The following is a 5,467-nucleotide window of genomic DNA, read 5'->3' on the forward strand; positions in this document are numbered from 1 at the left end:
CATTTTTTGGCACCAGCTTCTGAGTTTGAAACTTTTCTGGTTACATGATATTCGCCACGAGATCGACCTAGAGGTGGCGCCACCGTCACTCCGGTTTGATGTATGCAGACGATATTGTGCTGCTAGCTGAGAGTCTGGAAGAATTGCAAACTCTAGTTAAGTATTGCGGAGACGAAGGGGACGCTCTAGGCTTCAGTTTCAGCGCCGTTAAGTCGGGTCTGATGATTTTCAACGGCTCAACTGACCAGGGTCTTAAAATACAAGGCCTTGAAATACCTAGAGCAGCAGAATATAAATATCTGGGGGTATGGGTAAACGAAGGATTGGCATACATTGGAAAGCATGAGCAATCACTTAAGGCCAAAGGGCGAAGGAATGCCGGGATAATGAAGCAAAAGGCATTGTGGGGATACAATAGGTATGAAGTTTTGAGGGGTATTTGGAAAGGAATTATGGTGCCCGGACTTACTTTCGGAAATGCGGTTTTGTGCCTAAAATCAGAGGTACAGTCGACATTAGAAATAAATCAGAGATCCGTTGGACGATTAGCACTAGGTGCCAAGGGCAAAACTACAAATGAGGCGGTACAGGGAGATATGGGCTGGGCATCTTTCGAAGTACGGGAAGCTCAGAGTAAAATATTATGTGAGGGACGCCTGAGGAAATTGGACAGTAACAGATGGGCAGCTAAAGTATTTAAATACCTGTACCTAAAAAGCGTTGACTCACAATGGAGGAAAAGAACTAGGAAACTAACTAGTAAGTATGCTAGTAACAAGGACGGAGAAATAAAGAGCATTAAGCAACAGGTGAAAAACACAGAAGGTAAAAATTGGATAAATTCGATGGAAAAAAAACAGTGGAATTATACCGAAAGTGGAAAATGCAGATCAGGAAGGAAGATTTCTTTGATAACTCAAGAGGCAGTGCCCTACTTTTTGAAGCTAGATCAGGGTGCCTTAGAACACGCAGCTACAAAAAGAAATTTAACAATGGAGATGACGCATGTGCTGTATGTGGAAATTTCAGTGAAACAATTGACTATATTATACTCGAATGTAATGGTATCCATCCGGAAGTTGGTGCAGGCGCAATCACTGTTCCTGAAGCTCTGGGGTTTAGAGATAACAGTGGCCGGGTGAATAAATCGGCGGTGGAAACTAGCAAAAAACGACTGGAAGACTGGTGGCTTAAAAGCAGAGAAGTGACATATAATGTTAGTAATGTAGGAACAAAATTTAATAAATAGAATGGTGGTTTAATTAACCATTCTAAATCAATAATTAAGATATAGGGAGAAAAATGAGCATGATAGCTACTGCTACCACCCCATTTCAAAGGGGACGCTCCTATATTCCATCCATTCCATCCATCCATCCATAGTGTGGATCGGCAGCAGGCGGCGCTCGCAGAAACGCACGATGCGTAGGTCTGCTTCCGAGTTTACGGCGGGTTTGTTGGCGATGAAAACGTGTCTTCTACAGTATTTCTGCAATATTGCAGAAAAAATTCCAAGGATTTCGCCAATACAGCAGAAGAAGAGCGGATTTTAGGAAAACAAAGCGCGCAACCACCAGTCTTCTAGATTTACTTTGCACGTTTCTTGCGCTGTACCGCGCTCACGCGCCTAATGCTTGGGCCTGCCTAATGACAACTTTGTTTTTCTTATCGACTTTTAAACAGTTTGCGCGTGTCTCATGCGAGTGAGACCGGCGAATTCAGTGTCAAGCCCACGCAGATAGAAGGTTCGTGCTCTGACCTGCAGTACTTTAGATTGAATCGAGAAAGCCTGTTTATATATCGTACTTGACTCTATGATTAAGCAGGTTAAATGTATCGAAGTGTCTAAAGGTACGTCCGACGTATCCATTCGATTCTCGTAAAGATACGGCGGACGTCGATATACAGGCTCATGGCTATATGCACGTCGAACGCGGCCACATTCCGCTTGCTACGCGTGAATGAATCTTATCCGCTATGATATCAGCTAGCCGCGACTCTCGATGAGGTGCTACGAAGAGTGCATCCGTTCTAACATAGATCACGGTCTTCACTTAGGGTTGTGTACGGCAAGCATCGTTGTCACGCACATAGCTGCAGGCGATGCTACGTACTGCACCAGCTCCACCAGCATCGAGATACGCACATTCACGAGCAGCTTTCGCTTTGCACTAAACTATCACCTCGATCTGCCCGTAATGCGAGCGAGCTATTCCTAGCATTTACGCTGTCTTAGGTCCTGCATCGACCTCCGAAGATCTAGCGCCGGCACAACACACACACACCTCGCCGTGCAGAACATTCGGCAGTCCAAAGTATGTATGTGAAATGGCATTATGCTCGTTCCTCACATGCAGACCGAGGAAACAGGATGTTTCTAGCTAAATTCTTCGTTTAAATTCTACCTCAGAGCCATGACACAAGACATGCCGAATCTACTAGAGGCCTGCGCTGCTACTGCGGCAAGCTGCACATCGACTCGTCGAGGCGAAGACCTACTGCACCGCACCGCAAGAGTGCACAACCGGAAAGATCCGAATTCTCTGTGAACAGCAATGTTATTTGGTATTTAGGGGAAGACTAGACTAAAGTGCTTAGCCTGCATCTTTTTCTTGTCGTTGAATTTTGCGTACATGTAGTTTAAACCCCCGCATGCTCGAGGTTAGCGTGACCCGACTGAACGGCCGCGCAGCTTTGAAACGATCGGGATCGATATGCATGCGTCGCCGGACTTAGGTACGCGGTAGAAAATGTGCGCTGCAGATTTCGTTGTAGAAGCTGAATCTTGGAATTTTGCAGAGTGTGTCATGCAAGTGATCGTTGCTACAACCACGCATCCATGTTCCAACGGCTGGCCTACACCGAGGCGCATAAATGTTCAACCGTGGACGTATCAATGATCGAAGAGAGGACAAATTTTCACAATATTGGGCGCGAAATCGATAGCTACCAGTGCTTAGTGTTAGAGAAATTCTGCCTTGATAATGCGCAATTCAGTGTTTCAGCTGTGGTCAGTAGCTATAAGTTTGAACAGTTCGCCTGTCAAGTTAGCGGCGCCAGCGATGGACCGGCGGAGCGATTTTCCACGCTACACCCCTGTCTTGCTAGAAAGCCTACCTAGGCGGCGTTTGACATTCAGCTGCTTTTTGTGGGTCCCGTAATTGAAAGCAACGCCTTCAGAAACACGTTAAATGTACAAAATGTATTCTCTTCAACAGTTTCACTCCAGGCTGTCAAGGCAGGCGGAAGTTGATAAAACATTTGAGCACTCCAGTCTTTAGAAACCTGTAGAATCGCCTTCAGTTTGTAAAATTATTGGAATAGGTAACTTTCCGATCGCTGGGACATAGACCCTCATGACAGCGCTGTCACGAGAATAAGGACCACACCAGACCGAAAGCTTGTCTCATATAACATAGCTAACCAAGGTATACCTTACAGCATTGTGTTGATTTTTATGGTGCATAAGCGACTAATGCTGCCATGCACCAAGAACAAGGTTTAATGTATTTATTTTGTGTGTAATGACTAAAATGTTCTTTAGGATGTAGCTTGTTTAGGAATATTTTAGGAAACCAAAAATGCAGGAAATTTGCACGTCTCTCCTAGGATCATGCTAGGATGGAAAGAGATCTGTTGCAAAATTGTACAAAGTGTTTCCTCTTATTTTGTCGACTCTGGCGCACGTGTAAGATATGGTTTATTGTTAGTTCATCTCCATACTCCTTGCATATTGGTTTGTCCTCTTTCATAAGTATGAAGCTGTGTGTGAGGTGTGGGTATGTGTTTTGTGAAGATGAACCAAAATGGCCTCCATGTTGTGTTTTTGATTGCTGCATGATTTCCATTCCTTAATAACAGGTTTGACAAGTATAGTTTGTAGTTTATTTCAATGTTTCAAAAATCCTGCCATTTCTCTCTCACTTTTCTTTGTACAAGCTTCTTGGTATCTTCATGCAGCATATTCACCCTCTGTAATTTAGCATTGCATCAAGGTAACCTGGTTATTTCTTTTCATCACCTTTCAAGACAACTGTCCCGATTTCATAAAGTGTAGGGTTTCTGACGACAGGAACTCCTTGGAAGTCATAGAAATAAATGAGGTCTACAATCATGAGCTATCTAGGGTATGCATACACATGTCCATCGCTCAGTGGAATGGTGTCAGTACGCTGTTAGAACAGGTCTTGTGGTAACAACAACCATTGTCTGAGGTGGTCCTTTAATGGGCATTGAAATGCTATGTAACTGCAGGTACTGATAGAACTCTTGATCATGTTATATGATGCGATCCTTGCATGCATATAGGTATACATTTCAGAATCTGCAGTGCACCACTTGACCATTTGCCACCAGTTTGTGTGAAAATGTATTTTTCATGCATGTTAACCAGTATTTAGCAGATGACCCCTGTGCACAAGCCAAAAGTGCCACGAGCCAAATGTCACGAGGCCACACGACACGGCAGGAGCTGTTAAGTCAAGCTTACAAAGTTATATTTGAAATATGTTCTGGGACGTTTCAGCTCCAATTAAGAAAGGTTGAGGCTTACAGAGGTCTATGCCAGGTTGTCTATCACCTAACAGGGCAGCCTACGACCGTATGCTAATGAGTATATCTGAGATAACAGACATGAATTAAGGAATTAGTAGTTATGTTTGTAGCAAAGGGCATGTAAATTAACGGGAATCCACAGTGGGATCTGCAGACAAGAACCTTTAATGCTGGCACACCATACCCCTACAGGTGGAGATTTGGAGTCTCCCCAATTTTTTTCTGCTCAAAGCTTGTCATTTCCTTCGTTCTTCCAGATGAGGAAGATGTGAAAATGATAGCATCGAAAATTCCAGAGACCATCGTTAACAAGGATGCTGATCCCAACAGCGTAAAAAGGAACTTCAGAAAAGATGGGTGACTAGTAATGCTGGCAACAGTTGAAGCTAAGTGGAAAGGCATGAAATTGAAATGCAACATATGCAGAGATATGTTGCGAGACGACCAGTCTGTGGTGTGCGACATATGTCTCCGTTAGTTTCATCAAGTGATTGGCCAAAGCAGATGGGGCTTGTGGTTTTGTGATAAGTGCAGTGTAGTAGCATAGATGCAACCTTGCCCATTAATAATTGGAGTGGAGTAAGTGCATTGTTTTGTTTTTGTAAGATGTTCATGGTTTCCATGCAAACATTATGAGAAATTTTTTCCTAGAGAATGTTTGCTGAAATGTGAATATAATGTGCAATAAAACTAGTGTTTTCTTGCTATTTACTTTTCCTTGTATACATTAGTTCTGTGAAGAAAACCACCGGCTAGAAGGAAATGTAATGGCATGCATTTTGATACTTGGCCCCGTTGTGCTGGCTCAGTAGTTAGAGTGCTTGGCTACTGAACCGAAAGATGCAGATTTGGTTCCAGCCACAGCAGGGCCATTTCAATAGAGGCGAAACAATAGGCCGTCATGCACCGTGCA

At 43.7% G+C, this 5,467-nt stretch overlaps 1 long non-coding RNA gene across 1 annotated transcript; it reads left to right on the forward strand.

Annotated features, from left to right (window-relative positions):
- Positions 1-2,136: 2,136 nt before the first annotated feature.
- Positions 2,137-5,261, forward strand: LOC146205705 (uncharacterized). Its single transcript, XR_014704245.1, has 2 exons — positions 2,137-2,315; positions 2,411-5,261. It is a non-coding gene; the product is annotated as an uncharacterized LOC146205705 (long non-coding RNA).
- Positions 5,262-5,467: the final 206 nt, after the last annotated feature.

The sequence above is a fragment of the Amblyomma maculatum genome, chromosome 1, assembly GCF_055883805.1.
Source record: "Amblyomma maculatum isolate TAMU_Amacu chromosome 1, ASM5588380v1, whole genome shotgun sequence".
Classification (NCBI taxonomy): Eukaryota; Metazoa; Arthropoda; class Arachnida; order Ixodida; family Ixodidae; genus Amblyomma; species Amblyomma maculatum.